General features: G+C 48.2%; 1 protein-coding gene and 2 non-coding genes across 3 annotated transcripts in view; 1 reads left to right on the top strand and 2 right to left on the bottom strand.

Moving 5' to 3' along the window:
- The window catches only part of LOC125629204 (uncharacterized), a 570,105-nt gene that overhangs the window by 234,299 nt on the left and 316,369 nt on the right, over positions 1-19,437 (bottom strand). The gene's annotated exons all lie outside the window — the stretch shown is intronic.
- Positions 14,228-14,300, top strand: TRNAV-AAC (transfer RNA valine (anticodon AAC)). The gene has a single exon. It is a non-coding gene; the product is annotated as a tRNA-Val (tRNA).
- On the bottom strand, positions 18,625-18,697 carry TRNAK-CUU (transfer RNA lysine (anticodon CUU)). The gene has a single exon. It is a non-coding gene; the product is annotated as a tRNA-Lys (tRNA).

Raw genomic sequence — 19,437 nt, 5'->3', positions numbered from 1 at the left:
AGTTTATATAATAATATTCTCAGCTATACCTTAACCAATCGTTTTACTGAAATTTAACTAACCAATCCTAACATATTGTAACATAATTCTCTAACCAATTATATCCCACTACCTTAATTAACTTACATCTGCCAAATTAATTATACAGCAGACAGAAACAATTAGCGAACCAGACAGATTAACAATAGAAAACTGGGGGGCATAAAGATAAAACATACAGAAATGAGGGTTTCACAACCACAACCATTGATAAGTGATTTCTTGCCAGACAGGATGCTGGCAAACTTTCAGTGTGTTTGGTTTGGGATGTGACAATGTGACCGTACGCTTCCCAGCTTATGGCTGCCCCTGCTGCTTGGCCAAAGGCCTTAGCCTAAGAACAAGGTCTCCGACTATCCTAGTGAGAGCAGGCCCATACACAGGTGGACTGTGATTTTGATTCTTCGTTTTTATACCCCTGTAACTAGCTAAGTGATAAATATACACCTAAGTGCTATAGCAGTCTCACATGTAGATAGAGCGAGGCCAGAGCTGGCTCCGGTTCGCACTGTGGATGCTCACACACAAAAACAACAGCGATGACAACACGCTAATGTTTCTGTAGTTGACAGGATTTGAACCTGCATGGGGGGGACCCCCCACAAGGGATTTCAAATCCATCACCTTAATCACTCGGCCACAACTACTTGATGGACAGCTGCTTAGCTACACTATGATTCTGTTCTCACAGAATTGTCCCTTCAAATTGCTAGCTCAGACCAGCTTCCCCAGCACAAGTGTGTCGATGGTGGAACAGCAAGAATTTTGCCCATTTCTCTTCTGGCTGGAGCATGATTGGAGTGTGTTTGTGGTTAATGACTTTGCAATAGATTGTTGTTCATTCCCCACTTCGACAAGTCAGACAGTCCCTTTCCTATTCAAATCTCCAGCACATCATTCCAATAGCAGGGGTCAGGCTTTCTCTGGGGCACTGTCAGGGATGCAGGTAGCTACATCCCCTCTGTCTGACTATTGCCATTGCAGGAGAGAAGGTTTCAATGGAATTGAATGCCCTGGCTCAGACAAGAGACACAGGGAGGTTTTACTGTTCATGGATCTGTGCAAAGGAAATTGTGTCTCTGTGTGAAATTGAGGAGGGAAATGAAACATTCACATGGCGGCCCAATGCCCTAAGGAATGTGGGTGAAGGACTCGGGCTGAGAAATGGTTTAACGGGTTTGTATCAATTTCTTGCCCTGATTAAAAACTATGGCTAAAAGACAGGTTTCAGAGTAACAGCCGTGTTAGTCTGTATTCGCAAAAAGAAAAGGAGTACTTGTGGCACCTTAGAGACTAACCAATTTATTTGAGCATGAGCTTTCGTGAGCTACAGCTCACTTCATGGGATGCATACCGTGGAAACTGCAGCAGACTTTATATACACACAGAGAATATGAAACAAAACCTCCTCCCACCCCACTGTCCTGCTGGTAATAGCTTATCTAAAGTGATCATCAAGTTGGGCCATTTCCAGCACAAATCCAGGTTTTCTCACCCTCCACCCCCCCACACAAATTCACTCTCGTGCTGGTGATAGCCCATCCAAAGTGACAACTCTCTACACAATGACAGGTTTCAGAGGAACAGCCGTGTTAGTCTGTATTCGCAAAAAGAAAAGGAGTACTTGTGGCACCTTAGAGACTAACCAATTTATTTGAGCATGAGCTTTCGTGAGCTACAGCTCACTTCATCAGAAGTGAGCTGTAGCTCACGAAAGCTCATGCTCAAATAAATTGGTTAGTCTCTAAGGTGCCACAAGTACTCCTTTTCTCTACACAATGTGCATGATAATCAAGTTGGGCCATTTCCTGCACAAATCCAGGTTCTCTCACCCCCCTCCCAAAAACCACACACACAAACTCACTATCCTGCTGGTATGAGCTCATCCAAAGTGACCACTCTCCCTTCATGTCATGTCGCTATCTTAAAACAAAAAAACTTCAAATCCAGACTCCAGCAAGAAACTGCTGAATTGGAATTCATTTGCAAATTGGATACTATTAATTTAGGCTTAAATAGAGACTGGGAGTGGCTAAGTCATTATGCAAGGTAGCCTATTTCCCCTTGCTTTTTCCTACCCCCCCCTCCCCAGATGTTCTGGTTTAACTTGGATTTAAACTTGGAGAGTGGTCAGTTTGGATGAGCTATTACCAGCAGGAGAGTGAGTTTGTGTGTGTGGTTTTTGGGAGGGGGGTGAGAGAACCTGGATTTGTGCAGGAAATGGCCCAACTTGATTATCATGCACATTGTGTAGAGAGTTGTCACTTTGGATGGGCTATCACCAGCAGGAGAGTGAATTTGTGTGGGGGGGTGGAGGGTGAGAAAACCTGGATTTGTGCTGGAAATGGCCCAACTTGATGATCACTTTAGATAAGCTATTACCAGCAGGACAGTGGGGTGGGAGGAGGTATTGTTTCATATTCTCTGTGTGTATATAAAGTCTGCTGCAGTTTCCACGGTATGCATCCCATGAAGTGAGCTGTAGCTCACGAAAGCTCATGCTCAAATAAATTGGTTAGTCTCTAAGGTGCCACAAGTACTCCTTTTCTTTTTACGGCTAAAAGGCAGCCGTTGTTGTTACTACTGGTACCTGTGCAGGGACACCCGGGTGGGTGTCAAGTCCATGGCCTTAACCAGGGGTAGTCGACTATTTTATCAAGATCCAAATTTCTTGGTCAAGGTATAGTCATGGTCTAGATTCCAGAGAAAATAATACACTGATGATAATAAGTATATAAAAATTTTTGCAATCACTGTGGGCATAACTCTGATGATTGTGTCGTGTTTCACTCTATATCTTGTGCCACCGCCTTTCCCTTTAGCCTTGTCGTTTACCAAGGGTAAAAACTAAACATCTCTTCAGACACAAGGGAGTGTTTGTGTTCATTCCTGCGAGCTACACAAGGGTTTGATGTTGCTGCTTTCAATTCTCCAGCTCTTCGGGGACAAGGAACAATTCAGGCTGTCACTGAACAGAAGGAGGGAGATCATTTTTTGACAGGGAGAGGGATGCCTCCTCTTAAAGGTGTTTGTCTGGCTGGCAGCCCTGGTTCCCAGGTCTCTCCTGAGGGAAGAAAGTTTTGATGCAAAATACTAAAACTTTTAAGGGAGAGGAGAGAAAGTCAATGGGCACATGATGGGGCCGGTCTGAACCACAACATGGTTCTTTCATGTGGGATGACTCTGAACACTGACTGATCTCCATGCCCTTGGATTTGAAGAGGTGTTTAGTTTTGCACTTGGTAGACTACAAGGCTGAAGCAATTTTATGGATGGTGACCCGATGAGTGAAGGGTTATTTAATGTTGTAAAATATGGTAAAAACACTTGGCTTAAACTTGAGCTGCCTGTTATTAAAGGCTGGTTTCCCCACGTCAGTTCCATCAGCTCTTCTAGTATTGCCCTGGGTTGTCTCATGCCTCTGTGGGAAGTAAAGGGAATCGTCCCGTGCTACCCTTGGCTCCAGGCTGATTTATCCGGGAAGGGGACGTGGAATTGATTTGTTTGCTGTTGTGAAGGGAGCCAGGCAAGTTCTGAGGGAACGAGAACTCCCAGCATCTTCCCAGCCCAAGCCAGGCTGCTGCCCTGTCCCAGCGTCTGTTCCCCTGGGGGTCCCGTATGTCTGACTCGAGAGCGTGCGGGGAGCAGCAGCTGACGCAGAGGACAGTCTGGGCTGGGCAAGTGCTAGGAGCTCAGCACCAGAGGCTCCCTTCTCAGCAGAAAACAATCAGTCCCCGTCCCCACCCCAGGACAGCAGCCGGGAGCTAAGGGCAGTGCCGAGTGGGGGTTTCTCTTTTTTCTCTTCCTGGGGTGAGCAGGCACCTGGGGGGGAGTTTCTAGCAGAGCAGTTGGAACTGAATTGGGGAACCAGCTTTTAATAACGGGCAGCTCAGGTTCAGACTAATTTTGTTACAATTTTCTCTATAATGTAAAAAAAATCGAAAGTAAAGGGGCAAGAATTTTTGGAACTCTTCTCTGCTCGTGTTCCCTGCCATAGAACGAAACAGCTTTGTGACTTTTCATGATGTGGGAGTCAGGTTCCCTCACTGTTCAGAGTCAATGTGCACAGAAGAAGCCTTTTGTGTTTCATTTCTTGTGTTTCATTTCATTTCTGCTGCCATCGTGTGGCCATTTCCTTCCCCTCCTTTCTGTCCAAAGCACAGAGCTCAGTTCCTCCAGGGAGAGAGGGACATCTTTCTTCTTTCCTTCCTAAACAGCCCCTTTCCTTGGATTACCCTTTGCTGGGATCTGGATGGGGAACAGCCGTTTCTGAGGATTCATCTAACACCATATTTGGTGTTGAGATATAGATTTTACAGCCAAACTAGATCCCTATGTACATCTGCTCTGACAAAGGAGCTCTGCGTTTCTGGTCGAAATGGAATTATTTGGCCATTAATTCTGTCGGGATGAAGGGGTTCCAGTTACCTGTGCCCTGTACCGCTAAGGGATTGGGGCAACGCTGGAGAGATTGGAGGGCGTGGAGCTGGGGAGCAGTGGGTGCTCCAAGGAAAGTTGTTGCTGTCCTCTGGTAACAGAGGGCAGGTGTGGTGATTTTGTAAGCCGTGGTGTTTGTATATATATAAAGTGTACTAAATCTCCAGGTTCCAACCCATCCCTTGTCTGGGCTATCCAAGGTGCTCTTTGTTGAGTGTATAGCTCAGTGATTGAACATTTGCCTGCCTGGCAATGGGTTCCTCCTTCAAATCCCAGTGCTTCTGTTTATAAACTTTGTTGAATGAAAATCGATTTCCTTACCCCTCTCCAGTATGATCAGGAATGATGCTTGTAATAAATTTAAAAACTCAGCATTTTACTAGGCAAATGTATAAAAACCTAGCAAACCTGTCCATCAGCTGAAATCCGTTCCAGTCCTCGGCATCTCTGAGAGGGACACTGTATTTGAGGCATGTGGGACACCTCTGTGATGATGATCAGTTGAAAAATGCTGGATTCAATGAAAGATGAGACCATAGGAGAGGAAGATGAATGGCAGCACCACACAGGGTCATAACACTCAGACACGGGGCTTCACTGTCACTACCCCTGTGTGTTCCATCATTTATCTCCTAGAGAATCACACCCTCCCCATCCCCACACACTGTCACACAAAATCTTTTCTCCTTGAGCCCAATCCAACCCCAATGATTAGGGGAGTGGAACACATGACTTATGAGGAGAGGCTGAGGGAAGTGGGTATGTTTAGTCTGCAGAAGAGAAGAATGAGGGGGGATTTGATAGCTGCTTTCAACTACCTGCAAAGGGGTTCCAAAGAGGATGGATCTAGACTGTTCTCAGTGGTAGCAGATGACAGAACAAGGAGTAATGGTCTCAAGTTCAGTGGGGGAGGTTTAGGTTGGATATTAGGAAAAACTTTTTCACTAGGAGGGTGGTGAAACACTGGAATGCGTTGCCTAGGGAGGTGGTGGAATCTCCTTCTTAGAAGTTTTTAAGGTCAGGCTTGACAAAGCCCTGGCTGGGATGCTTTAGTTGGGGATCGGTCCTGCTTTGAGCAGGGGGTTGGACTAGATGACCTCCTGAGGTCCCTTCCAACTCTGATATTCTATGATTCTATGATTCAACCCTACTGTAAGGGGACTGTTGCCCCCTTACTAACATTCAGTGGGCGTGTTTTATTTGCTAGGTCCCAGTACTCAAAGGGGAAGGGTCGATGGGGAATCAGGACCCTGAGACTGACAGCCCCCAGGAACAATGGGGAGAGGCCAGTGCTCCAGGGCAGCCTGAGTGACAGAGCGGGCAGGCTAATCAGGGAGTCAGAAGGCCAGGGAGGTCCCATCCTCCATGTGAGCTGGAATTGCCTGGGTCAGACAGAGTGGGGCCGAGCTAAGGAGAAAGCAGGGGCCCAAGCTTAGGTGGGGAGCAGAGCTGGGCCAGATCCAGAGGGACCAGAAAAGCAGCCCAGAGAGAGCAGCCCCTGTCCTGGGAGCAGAGCTGCAGCCCCAAAGCCAGAGGCACAGCCCAGAGAGAAGAGACCCTGTTGTGACGAAGTGGGACCGTTCTTAATGTTTCCTCTGAAAATTGTGTGTGGGGGGTCAGTTTCCCCTATGCAATTCTTAAGTCTCTAGGTGGTGGGGTAAGGGTGTATGATCATTGCAGAGCCCTAGAGGGCAGGTGTGTGCAGGGGTCTGGACACAGAGAATGGCCGACACCCTGTTTCCTGGCAACTGATGGCCTGGCCCTTCCCCCCTGCAAGGTGGAAGCTGTGTGAGCTTTGTGTCCTGAAGACAGGCTGCTCACAGGAAGGCGACTGCCCCAGAGTCCTGACTGGCTTCATGGGGAGCAGTTCCAGAGCATCGCCCAGGGACTCCGTGACAACTGGTGGTAGCGGTGGGATGTACTGCCCCCCATGGATGGCACTTCCTGCAGTAAGTGACTGGGGAGCAGTAAAACGAAGGGGGATTGACGAGGACCAGGCGTGCTGAAGGCTCAGAGAGGAGCGGTTTTGGGGGGTAGTTAACCCCTGGGAGTGTGTGACCAGCGAGAAGGACTCTGCAGTAATGGGGTCCCCCTGGGGACTGTGGTGAGCAGTCTCAGGGTTGGAGGAGCCTGCGGCTTGGCCCTGGGAGAGAGAAGGACTTTTCCAGTAACAGGGTTCCCCTGGGGATTGCAGCGAGTGCTGGGACTGGAGGAGTCTGCAGCTCGACCCTGGCAAAGAGGAGGTGACCTCAAGAAGGGCTGGCACACGAGGGGTTCTCCCTGGAAACTGTGGGGAGCTGAGAGCACACAGGCCTGTGAGTCCACAACAACTTGGGAAGAGCGGAGTGACATCCTATCACCATCTCCTTAAGAAGGACATTGTAACCTGGTGCAGAAAGAGAGGGTTGAGCACTGGAAAGTTCACCAAGGCACAGTTAATCGTGCAGCTGGAGGAGAATGATCCCTCTAAGGAGCAGTTCCTGACCGCAAATTGGGCTATAGCAGGATCTGGGAGCAGCTGGAGTAGTAGCCAGGCATCGCCGAGACTCCTGTCCTCGACCAGACGGGGGTCTTCACGATCGGGTTCCCCATCGGGGGATCGGAGACGGACGGGATTGGAGCTGAGTCCGAGAGAGCCAGAGGACTGTGAGAGACAGTGAGAGCCCGAGAAAAAGCTGCAGAAGCAGCAGCAGCATGAACTGGTGGTGGGGGAGTGGAGAAGCCTAGGGGACCTCCCAGGGGTGAGTGGGGATAGACCCCGGGGGGCCAGTTCCGCAGGGAACCTCGAGACTAAATTACTGACCCTGGTTAAGGAGGGCGGGGGATGTGGATGCCCACCTCGCTGCCTTTGAGCAGGCTGGAGATTTGAACCAGGGGGACCCTACGGAAATGCCCCAGTATCTAGCTCCCTTGCTGGGTCCCAAGGCCATAGACTCCGTCAGCCAGATGGGTGGGGAGGTGGACAAGCTCCCACTCCTGACCCCAACCTGCATGTCTGTGTGGAGTTCCCTGGGGCCAGGCCCCTCGGACCCCCAGTGGGAGGGGAAGGTGATGGTCAATGGGGAGACATTCGTGGGGTGGCGAGATCCTGGGACAGAGAGAACTGTTGTCAGGCCCCGGGCGGTGAGCCTCAGATGCTGAGGGGCTGTTTGAGCTGGGTGAGGGTCCCAGGGACGAAGCCCCTCGCCCTGCCTATGGCCCAGATCCCTGTGCAGACCCAGGAGGGGTGGGGCTGGCTGGCCGTTGGGGTTCTCCAGGACACCAGCTGCGAGACCCTGTTGTGGGGTGACTGTGTCTCTTTGGGACAGGATCCAGGCCCTGCTCCGGTAACTGCCGAGGGTTTGAATTTGAATCCAGGGAACCAATCGGTGGAGAGGGAAATGGTCAGTGAAAATGCAGATGACCTGGCTGGCAGCAGGGAGGAGCTTCTAGGCTCAGGATACCTGCCTGCCTATAACCAGACCCCTGGGGCTGGGTGGGACAGAGAGACGCTCCTTGCCCTATTGCCCCATTGCAAACTGGAGAGGGGGGCTTAGGGGGCTCACGCTGGCTCTGATGCTGTGAGGAAAGCAGCGAGCTCGCTGCCTACCCCCACTGGGACAGCAAGGGCAGCGCTGAGCACAGTGGGAGCTGAGACCCCAGCTGAGGGGGGGAGACACAGGCAGGGCAGGGGATCTGTTGGGAGTGGCAAGGTGCTTGGTAAGGAAAGTCTGGATGAGCCTAGGCAGCCTTGTGATCTGATGGCTGTGTCTAGTCAGCAGGGCGGGAAGGCGAGGAGAGTGGAAGATGAGTGTCCCTGGACCTTACCTGTTAGCTGGGTGGAGGATTGTGAAAGGGAAGGAAACGTGCCTGTGACTGCCAGGGGTATTGACTTGCCTATGGAGGGAGCTACCCTGATTGCCAAGCAGTTGTCTGTGACCAGCCCTGTGTGCTGGGACAAGGGGAAAAGATCCCAAGCTGTGTGTCTGGGAAAGGAGAACGTGTCTCCGGCTCTTAAAGGGGCCTTTCAGCCTGTGATGGTTGAGAATAGTGCAGTTGTCTCAGAGTTGTTTCTGGATTCAGCTAAAGCCCAGGAAGGGAAGGGTCCTAAGTTTGTATCTGCTCAGGAGAATGGCCCCGTAACTAGGTCGCATCCAGTTAGTGTCTATGTAAAATCCCAGAGACGAGACAATTCTGGTGCTTGTATTTTGCCTGTTGCTAGTGTGTTGTTGGGAAAGGGTGCAGCAACTCTGTCTAATCAGGGTGAGATCCTAGCCAGGGCACAAGGAGAGCAGAAAGGTGATTTGATCGTGTTACGTACTGAGGGTGTGGAAACCTGTAGCAAGAAGGAAAAGATTCCTGAACTTGTGTGTGGCAAAGGGAAGGAGAATGCTTCTAACCTTTTATCTAGGAAGTCTGTAAGTTTGCCTGAAAGGGGATGGTGTAGGAATCCGCCGGATGGGCCAGAGGTAATTCTGGATGTAAGGGAGACCCAGAAAGAGTCTGTTGTTGCTCAGGAAAGTTTTCCTCTAGAGCAAGCCCTAGGTGAAGAGAGTAAGAGCAGAATTTCTGTGAAGGGTGAATTGTTGCATAGAAAAGCCGTAGGGAAAGGAATCCTCATGGAGTTTTTGCAAGCAGTTTACTGCAGCTGAAGGGTGTGAAAGTGATTTAATCAAGAAAGTTTCAGTTCCTAACAGCCAGAAATTTTCTGTTGTGAATGGATCCACTGACTTTCCTGTTGAAAGATGCAGTGTGGAGAGCTTTGAGAAGGTCTCAGATGGAGTGAAAGCTGTTAAGAAAGTTAAACAGTCCGATAACCAAGTGGCTGTGTTTGGCCAGCTTGTTGGGGAGAAGACCCAATCCCAGTTTGACCCCCTGGGCTTTTGGGGTGGCCAAAGGGCACGGGTAGCATAAACCTTCCCACATGCGGCCTGCGAGTGCTATCAACCACCCCCGACCTAAGGGAGGGCGTGAAACTGGAAGGGCCTGGTGTAACTCCTACCAAGGAATGGGAGAGATGCTGGGGCATCCATGGGAACGTTGGTGGCTTGGAACTTCCCCAGGTCACCAGCTAAAGTGACCCCGCTCAGTTTGATCTCGAAGGGGGGACAGATGTGACGAAGTGGGACTGTTCTTAATGTTTCCTCTGAATATTGTGGGGGTGCCTCAGTTTCCCCTATGCAATTCTTAAGTCTCTAGGTGGTGGGGTAAGGGTGTATGATCATTGCAGAGCCCTAGAGGGCAGGTGTGTGCAGGCGTCTGGACACAGACAATGGCCGACACCCTGTTTCCTGGCAACTGATGGCCTGGCCCTTCCCCCCTGCAAGGTGGAAGCTGTGTGAGCTTTGTGTCCTGAAGACAGGCTGCTCACAGGAAGGCGACTGCCCCAGAGTCCTGACTGGCTTCACGGGGAGCAGGTCCAGAGCATCGCCCGGGGACTCCGTGACACCTGTCCTGGGAGCAGAGCTGCAGCCCCAAAGCCAGAGGTGAGCCCAGAGGGAGCAGACCTGTCCTGGGAGCAGAGCTGCAGCAACCGGAGCCGGAGGGGCCAGAGAAGCAGCCCAGGGAGCTGGAGGCAGAGCAGCAGCTGTGCTGAGGCAGAGTGAAGCTGGAGCTGGAGCAGTCCGGAGCCGGGTGCGGTGAACAGCTGGGGAGAGCGAGGTGGGACCCTGGGCAGTGGGCCCAGCACAGGGAGACGCCTCAGCCAGGAGGCTCTGCAGGCCAGACTTGAAGGGGGATTGGTAACCCCGACAGTCCTCAGGGGAGTGGGGGAGGGCCTGGGACGGAGCAGGGGTTGGGAAGAGGCGGGGTGGGGCAGATAAGGGGTGGGGATTTGGGGAAGGGGTGGAGTGGGGTGGGGCTTGGACAGAGCAGGGGTGGGGGCTATGGAGAGGACGTGGAGCAGTGGCTGGAGCAGCACCCAGCTGCACAGGGCTCCAGGAAATTTGCAGCTGCGTACTTTGTGTAGGGGTGAGGATGGCCCTGGTGGTGACGCTAGGATTGAAGGATTATTTAGTGCGATAGTGAATTGTAAAACACAAACAAACCCAGTTAGCTTAAATTAGAGCTGCCTGTTATTAAAGGCTGGTTTCCCCACATCAGTTCCAAAAGTTCTTCTAGAAACGCCCTGGGTTCCCTCACGCCTCGGTGGGAAGTAAAGGGAATTGTCCAGTGCTGCCCTTGGCTCCAGGCTGATTTTTCCTGGGAGGGGACGTGGAACTGATTTGTTTGCTGTTGAGAAGGGAGCCAGGCCAGGTCTCAGGGAACGGGAACTCCCAGCATCTTCCCAGCCCAACCCAGGCTGCTGCCCTGTCCCAGCCTCTGTCCCCCTGGGGGCCCTGCATGTCTGACTCGAGAGCATGCGGGGAGCAGCCGCTGACGCAGAGGACAGCCTGGGCTGGGCAAGTGCTAGGAGCTCAGCACCAGAGGCCTATACTGCCTCCCTCCCCAGCAGCAAACGATCAGTCCCCACCCCCTCCCTGGGACAGCAGCCTGGAGTTAAGGGCAGCACCCAGTGGGGGTTTCTCTTTTTGCCCCTACTGGGGTGAGCAGGGACCTGGGGGTGTTTCTAGCAGAGGAGTTGGCACTGAATTGGGGAACCAGCTTTTAATAACAGGCAGCTCACGTTCAGACAAATCTTGTGGCCAATTTATTTATAACATAAAAGAATTCATAAGTAAACGGGCAGGAATTATTGGGACACTTTTCTCTGAGTGTTCCCGGCCATAGAAAGAAATGGCTTTTTGGCTTTCCATGATATGGGAATCAGATTCGTTTGCTGTTCAGAATCAATGTACGCACAAGCCTGTTGTGTTTCATTTCTTAGGTTACTGCGCCATCATGTGTCCATTTCCTTCCCCTCCTTTGGCACCTTAGAGACTAACCAATTTATTTGAGCATAAGCTTTTGTGAGCCACAGCTCACTTCATCGGATGCATACTGTGGAAAGTGTAGAAGATCTTTTTATACACACAAAGCATGAAACACCCCCCCACACACAAACCCACTCTCCTGCTGGTAATAGCTTATCTAAAGTGATCACTCTCCTTACAATGTGTATGATAATCAAGGTGGGCCATTTCCAGTACAAATCCAGGGTTTAACAAGAACGTCTGGAGGGGGGCGGGGGTAGGAAAAATCAGGGGGAAATAGGTTACCTTGCAGAATGACTTAGCCACTCCCAGTCTCTATTCAAGCCTAAGTTAATTATATCCAATTTGCAAATGAATTCCAATTCAACAGTCTCTTTGAATTGAATACACATTGTAAGGTAGATAAGCTATTTCCAGCAGGAGAGTGGGTTGGGCGGGGGGAGGGAAGAAAACATGGATTTGTGCTGGAAATGGTCCAACTTGATTAATATACACATTGTAAGGAGATAAGCTATTTCCAGCAGGAGAGTGGGTTTGTGTGTGTGTGGCGGGGGGGGGAACCTGGATTTGTGCGGGAAATGGCCCAACTTGATTATCATACACATTGTAAGGAGTCTCTACGTAAAAGAATAAATGGACACAAATCAGATGTCAAGAATTATAACATTCATAAACCAGTCAGAGAACACTTCAATCTCTCTGTTCACACGATTACAGACATAAAAGTTGCGATATTACAACAAAAAAACTTCAAATCCAGACTCCAGCGAGAGACTGTTGAATTGGCATTCATTTGCAAATTGGATACAATTAACTTAGGCTTGAATAGAGACTGGGAGTGGCTAAGTCATTATACAAGGTAACCTATTTCCCCTTGTTTTTTCCTCCCCCCTCCCCCCCAGACGTTCTTGTTACTTGCACGGCTGTTACTGTGAAACCTTTCCCTCCTTTCTGTGCAAAGTGCTGGTATTTTGCACAGTAAAGGTATTTCCTGAGGAGGGAAAGGGAGCTGCATTCACTTAATGAGCAATCACTAGAAAATAAACATCAGAACAGCCACGCTATGTCAGACCAATGGTCCAGCTAACCAGTATCCTGTCTTCTGACAGTGGCCAATGCTAGGTACTTCTGAGGGAATGAACAGAACAGGGACTCATCAAGTGATCCATCCCCTGTTGCCCATTCCCAGCTTCTGGTGACAGATTAAACCCATTAGATGAGGCCTCCATCCCTCACAGAAATCATCTCCCTTCTTCAGGTAAAGGACATTCTGGATCTTTCCTTATCCTTGAAGAGACCAAGGGTTGGAATCTGCTGTATCCAGCCACTTCTGTACATAGCAGGAATGAACACAAAGAGTTCCTTTAGAAGGAGCTGTCTCCTTCCTTCGCAGGTTAGATTTTTCTTCTTCCCACACTTTTCATCACGCTTGGAGCCTGACTCAGTTCAGAGCTGAAATGCTGCCTCCTTGAACACATTCAAGAAAATGTCTGTGCCATGGACAGAAATGGGATTCAGACCCCCTTCTCTACAGGAAGCTATAGCTTGAATACATTGAAATACATTGTGCAACCCTCTGGGTAGGTGGGAAAAGAGAAGCCAGCTCAGCACATGATGAAACTGGAGCCTAATTCCTCCGGGGAGAGGAAGACCTCTTTCTTCTCTTTGTCCTAAACGGCCCCCTTCCTTGGATAACCCTTTGCTGGGATCAGAATGGATGGGGAACAGCCATTTCTGAGGATTAATTTCACATCATATTTGGTGTTGATTCATAGATTTTACAGCTAGACTAGATCACTATGTACATCCGGTCTGACCTCATTCGTAACAGAGTCCAGAGAATTTTCCCCAGTGACTCCTACATCCACCCCAACGTCTTCTGGTTGAATGAGCAAGGTTCATTCAGAAAGTCATGAGGTTTGGATGTAAAAGGTGTGAAGTGATGGGAAAACTGGCCCTTCCTCCTAGTTTAAATTCTTTAACTCCTACATCTAGACAATAATACTCAGCTCTTTACTGGCCATAAATGAAACCCAGGTCTCGCTAGGGTTGATCGAAGAGGTTTTGCTGTACCGTCAGCACGGTTGAGCGGTCTAAGGCACAAGACTCTATATCTCAAGTCAGTGTTCTGGTCTCTGTATAGAGATGTCTGTTTAAATCCCACTCCATTGGCTCATTTCAATCAGCTTCGTCACATGGAGACACAGTAGCTGGAGAAAGCCTAGTATGGCTGACAAATATCTGTGTGCATGCATTCCCCAGAGGTTAGACTTTTGTGCTCTTACTCTCAATTCCCAGTTGGAGAAGGACTTTTTCTAACAAAAATTTACTTTCCATTCTTCACTTGCAAGTCAAACAAAAAATACAATATTCCCCCCACCCCAACTCCCCATTCATCTTCATGCTGCTGGAAAACTCTGTACCTGAAAGCCCAGGCTCTAAGCCCTTTTGTAGAACTAGATCTGCTTTTCCCCCCTGATTCATTGTATCAGGTTTCTCAGCTTTGGCTGCCCCGTTTGTCAACTCTGTGCAGGCAGGAAACAGCCAAAGTGCTGATTTCCCGGCGCATTGGTTACGGGATCATGGTGTTTGCACAGCGTCTGCATGTCCATCTTTCGCCTCCTTTTCCTCCTCAGTAAGCCGAACCCTTTCCCACAGATACTTCCATCAGAAACTGTAGTGACCCAAGGACCTGCAGGTTTCCCTCACTCATCTTTATTTTACTGCATTTCAGTGTTTTGTATGGTTGTCACTGGAAGCTGTCAGGGAAATGTCCATGAAAAAGTAGAGTGGATGTGAGCTTTGTTGGTTGTGAGATTTGTCTGTGTCAAAGTGACACCAGCTGATGTAGTGGCTACTGAGAGAGCCTTCAAAAAGTGCCCCAAAAGTGACAGTAACCGGTTTCTGTAGTGTAGTGGTTATCACATTTGCCTAACGCGCAAAAGGTCCCTGGTTCAAAACCAGGCAGAAACAGTGCTGCTTTCTCTCTTGTGGCTCCTGTTGTCTTCTTTCCATCCAACTCCTTTCTCAAATACATCCATAGCTTCTATGCTTTCTTCCTCATTGTTTTTTTTCCTTTCATGAAACTTGAAGTTCAAAAGGAGAACGTTAGCCTGCATGTTGAGGGACGGAATAGACCATCATTTGGGAGATTGCCAGCTGCATATCAAATCTGAGCATAGAAGAATCCCAACCCTTTGTCCTGCCTAGTGACCTCCCAGCCAGCAGTGTTCCCCCTCGCTTTTGTTTATTTTGAGCTAACCACAAACAGCCTCGTGTACCCTTTCCATGTCAGAAAAATCTATTTCCTGATGACCACATTTCCCCTCCTTTCCTGGCTAGGCAGGGTTGTGATGTGAGGATTCAGAACATAATAATTGGAAATCGCTAGCGTAGTCACAGCGTAATCATTGTGGAGCTTCAACTTTGTTCTGTAATCCAGCTAATATCTGTTATCTGCCCATGTATTTTCTGTTCCTAGACCAAACACTGCCCTGTTGGATCCGAGTTCTCCGGAATTCTCAGCCGTTGTTTCTGGGGGGGATTGGCTCCAGGCCATTAACATGGATCGATATAAGGGTAACTTCACAGCTGCTGGCTATACCACATCACTTTTCCCTTTCTAAATAATGTTTTTCCCATAATATTTTTTAACACTCCGCAACTTGCTCATCTTCAAACCATGTTAACACAAGCTCTGAGCTACAAATTTCCTTCCTGTTCCCTTGATTTTTTTAGCACAGTAAATTGATATAAAAGAAACAGAAAACAAAACAATTTCCAATATTATACATTGAGGACAGGACTTTTCTTTTTTTTTTTTTTAAGTTTTAATGCCATCTCGTTTTACTCTCTGTCCGGTTTTTATAAATCATCACAAATGCAGTAACGAGGAGTTACAGAAATATACAAGGAATGGATACAGTGTGACCCAGTCGATAGACAGAGAGCTGACTCCATCCGCAGCCTGAAACAATCTCTGTGACAATAAAGAGGGCTGCGAAGGATCTGACATGGAAGTACTTATATGGCCAATGTAGAGCTGGCACCAATGTAGGAAGAAGTAGAGAAGCTACAGATCGCTGAAGGGGACAGTGAGCCCCTGAAGGGTTATGTTTCCCTCTCTTAGCTAGGCTAGAATAGAAGAGGAGAAAATTCTCTCTCACTCTTGGAGGATGATGGCAATGTCAATTTGTCCTCTCTTTCTGTTCCACTAAAGCTCAGAGACAGGAGGAGACATTTCCTGCCGAAGAGTCTTGAGAGAGCAAGGCTAGGGAGCAGGCAAAGCTAAGAGCCCCGTTATACGGAATCTAACTCCTATCAGCTCGTGTGAGGTGCTATCAAAACCCCGCCCTGGCCTTCTAGGATAGAGTTAGGATTGGCTCCATGTGTTTTCCTGGAAGAGCCTCTAGGCAGGAGGAAGAAGAAGCAGAGAGGGTTGTGTCAAGGTTCCTCCCCCACTCTGAACGCTAGGGTACAGATGTGGGGACCTGCATGAAAACCTCCTAAGCTTATGTTTACCAGCTTAGGTCAAAACTTCCCCAAGGTACAAAATATTCCACCCTTTGTCCTTGGATTGGCCGCTACCACCACCAAACAAATACTGGTTACTGGGGAAGAGCTGTTTGGAAACGTCTTTCCCCCCAAATACTTCCCAAAACCTTGCACCCCACTTCCGAGACAAGGTTTGGTAAAAAGCCTCACCAATTTGCCTAGGTGACTACAGACCCAGACCCTTGGCTCTTAAGAACAATGAACAATCCTCCCAACACTTGCACCCCCCTTTCCTGGGAAATGTTGGATAAAAAACCTCACCAATTTGCATAGGTGACCGCAGACCCAAACCCTTGGATCTGAGAACAATGAAAAAGCATTCAGTTTTCTTACAAGAAGACTTTTAATAGAAATAGGAGTAAATAGAAGTAAAGAAATCCTCTCTGTAAAATCAGGATGGTAGATACCTTACAGGGTAATTAGATTCAAAACATAGAGAATCCCTCTAGGCAACACCTTAAGTTACAAAAAAGATACACAGACAGAAATAGTTATTCTATTCAGCACAATTCTTTTCTCAGCCATTTAAAGAAATCATAATCTAACACATACCTAGCTAGATTACTTACTAAAAGTTCTAAAACTCCATTCCTGGTCTATCCCCGACAAAAGCAGCATATAGACAGACAGAGACCATTTGTTTCTCTCCCTCCTCCCAGCTTTTGAAAGTATCTTGTCTCCTCATTGGTCATTTTGGTCAGGTGCCAGCGAGGTTACCTTTAGCTTCTTAACCAGTTTTCCTCTGGCCAGGAGGGATTTTAAAGGGGTTTACCCTTCCCTTTATATTTATGACAGGTTGCGATGGGCCTAAATGAAACAGACAAGGATTGTACTTCTTGGGGTTTGTTTGTGTTGCTCTTGTGATCCTGGTGGAGGAAGCTGAAGCATCATTTGAGTTTGTGTCAATGCCTTTGGTTAGGCTCAGTTTGTGACCCTGAGCACAGTGGATCCTTCACCTTCTGATCTTGTCCCCTCAGGGAAATTGAGAACGGACCAGGTTCCAAAATTAGTCAGAGCAGTCGGCGAAAGCCTAGTACAGGTGATAAAAAACCACCCTCCCTGGTGGTCTAACCTAGTGGTTTAATTTCAGTGCTTTCACCACCGAGACCTGAGTTTGATTTCCAGCCAGGAAATGAAGCTTTTCAACACATATCTTCACTTGTTGTTCCCTCAACTGGTACTTCATCATGCTCAGATGGGTTTTGGATACTACGTGAAACTCAAACGGCCTCAGAACAGAGCATAGGCATGTTCCGATTGTCGACCTTTCATACAAGTAGAGCTGTGCAAATCATTTATTTCCTTGCTTGCTAGCTAGCCTAACCTATATAATAATAATACTAATTACTAATCATCCAGGTTGACCCAAGATTAATTTTTTTCAGTTTTCTGGTGAAACAAAATTTAAAAAAATCATTTTTGGTCCACCAAAATATTTCAGTAAATAAAATATTCATCCAAAAGCTATTCAGCCAGCTCCATAGACTAGTCTTCAGAATTAAGCAGCTGGAGAGAAGGATCAGTAGCCTCTTCCATTCCTGAAGTCTAGCTGCTGAAGGGTGGGAGGGATCAGAAAATAACAATTGGAAATTTCTAAGCCAGCCTTTCAACACACACAACACCACTTTTCCCTTTTGAAATACCATTATTTCCTTAGCCCTTTTTCACATCAACCTCTTGTTCTTCTTCAAATGATGTTACCAGAAGCTCTGAGATACTAATTTCCTTACTGCGCCCTTAATATTTTTAAAAACAACAAGGAGTCCTTGTGGCACCTTAAAGACTAGCAAATTTATTTGGGCATAAAATTTTGTGGGCTATAACCCACTTCATCAGATGCATGGAGTGGAAAATACAGTAGGCAGGTATAAATACACAGCACATGAAAAGATGGGAGTTACCTTACAGAGTGTGTGTGTGTGTGGGGGGGGGTCAATGCTAACGAGTCCAATTCAGTTAGGGTGGATGTGGCCCATTTCCAACAGTTGACAAGGAGGTGTGAGTATCAACAGAGGGAAAATTATTTTTTGTAGTGACTTGGCCACTCCCAGTCTTTATTCAGGCCTAAGTTGATGGTGTAAAGTTTGCAAATTACTTCCAGTTCTGCAGTTTCTCATTGAACTCTGTTTTTGAAGCGTTGTTTTGTTAAAAAATGGCCACTTTTAAGTCTGTTATTGAGTGTCCAGGGAGATTGAAGTGCTCTCCTACTGGTTTTTTAATGTTACAATTTTTGATGTCTGATTTGTGTCCATTTACTCTTTTGCATCGAGACTGTCCGGTTTGTCCAATGTACATGGCAGAGGGGCATTGCTGGCACATGATGGTATCTCTCAGGGTGAGGGATAAGTCAGGGTTTGAGCATTGGCCTGCTAAACCCAGGGTTGTGAGTTCACTTCTTGAGGGGGCCATTTAGGGATCTGGGGCCAAAATTGGGGATGGGTCCTGCTTTGAGCAGGGGGTTGGACTAGATGACCTCCCTGTGGTCCCTTCCAACTCTGATATTCTATGATCATGTTGATAGATGTGCAAGTGAACAAGCCCCTGATGGTGTGGCTGATGTGGTTAGGTCCTATGATGGTGTCCGTTGAATATGTGGAAATGTCAGTTTGTTCTCTCTTCCTGTGCTATCTAAGCTAAGAAGAAGAGACATTTCCTGCATAAGATTGTTGAGAGGCAAGAAAGTGCATTTCATTTTGGGCTCACCATATAAAGAAAAAAGCACACTTAAGGTAGTAAGATCAAGCACCCAACATGGGGCTCAAACCCATGACCCTGAGACTAAGAGTCTCATGTTCTACCAACTGAGCTAGCCAGGCTGTCTGTAGCACTTCTTCAAAGGCACAGTCCCAGTGTGAGTTGAGATTCCTTTTCTGACATTTGCCTTCTGTCTTCATTCCTTCACTCTCCAGCTAGCAAGCAGGGGCTATTACAAGGCTGGTTAGATGCTGGTTTCTACATCAGAGAGCTGGGGTTGATTTACCAGCTGGTCAGAGAAACAAGGACAGGAGGGTGGAATTTAGTGTCTCCCACCATGGGGAGATGCTCTTTGACTCACATAGTGGGGGAGAGTCAGGAAAAGCTTCTCAGCTCCCAGAGAGGGGGTAGACAAGTAGGTTCCCCCCAAGCCACACACACATTTTTGCAGGACATCAGACCTCCTGCAGAGAAGCTTCTCAAAGAATATGTGGCCCCAGGAGTGTCAGAGAAGGGAATCACAGTTTGCCTTATGAAGTGAGTGAGGGAAACCTGTAGGTCCTTAGGTCCCTCCAGCATCTGATGAAACCATTTGTGGGAAAGAGTCTGGGGTAGCCGAGCAGGACAAGGAGAGGACAGAAGGGCTTGCAGCTGGTGTGCAATCCCCATGCTCCCAGTGGCCCAAAAGAAGCAGGGTTCAGCACTTTGTCAGCTTCCTGAGAGCGCAGCGCTGACAAAATGAGAGCTACACTAAGGGGCAGCTAAAGCCATGAGACCTGTGAAAATGAATCAGCCTCCCATCAGGTGGCATCAACTCCCCTCTCTGGGTTTCTATCCCAGAAATACTTTCAGCTCAACAATT

This window comes from Caretta caretta, chromosome 28 (genome assembly GCF_965140235.1).
Source record: "Caretta caretta isolate rCarCar2 chromosome 28, rCarCar1.hap1, whole genome shotgun sequence".
Lineage (NCBI taxonomy): Eukaryota > Metazoa > Chordata > Testudines > Cheloniidae > Caretta > Caretta caretta.
The sequence above is the reverse complement of the archived record's forward strand: the minus strand, read 5'-3'. Positions and strand labels throughout refer to the sequence as shown.